The sequence below is a fragment of the Hyposmocoma kahamanoa genome, unplaced genomic scaffold, assembly GCF_003589595.1.
Source record: "Hyposmocoma kahamanoa isolate Upper Pololo Valley unplaced genomic scaffold, ASM358959v1 182, whole genome shotgun sequence".
NCBI classification, from domain to species: Eukaryota; Metazoa; Arthropoda; class Insecta; order Lepidoptera; family Cosmopterigidae; genus Hyposmocoma; species Hyposmocoma kahamanoa.
In genome coordinates this window covers 2055551-2056010 of record NW_020653713.1, presented here as the reverse complement: position 1 = coordinate 2056010, position 460 = coordinate 2055551, and positions in this window count along the sequence as shown.

Sequence of the window (460 nt, the reverse complement as noted above, 5' to 3'; positions counted from 1 at the left end):
ACATGAATTTGTTTTTTGCATCACTTGTGACAGTTCGTTTGATATGAAACTATCATTCTATGCGTTGTTATTCTAAGATTACGACCTGGAGGTAGTTGCTATTCTAAAGGTAATAAATTGGTATGTATAGCTAATACCCTACTTCTCAATAAAAGAAAAACAAATGAGAAAATTTTGTTTGTGTAATGTTAGAAACAGTCATCAAACATCTTATCGAGTTCTTAGGTTTTTGTGATTGTTATGAGGAAATGAAACTGTTTTTTTTTAGGTTCTAAATTGCGTGTACTTTGTTTTTAACCAACTTCAAGAAAAGGAGGAAGTTTTCAATTCGACTGCATTTTTTTTGTATATTCTGTTTTTTGTTGCAAAGAGGATAGGCACCTCAGTAGTGGTACCGTCTAAATATGACTAAAATATGCATGGCAAACTAAGGGATGAATCCGGTTTGGAACGCTCTTTA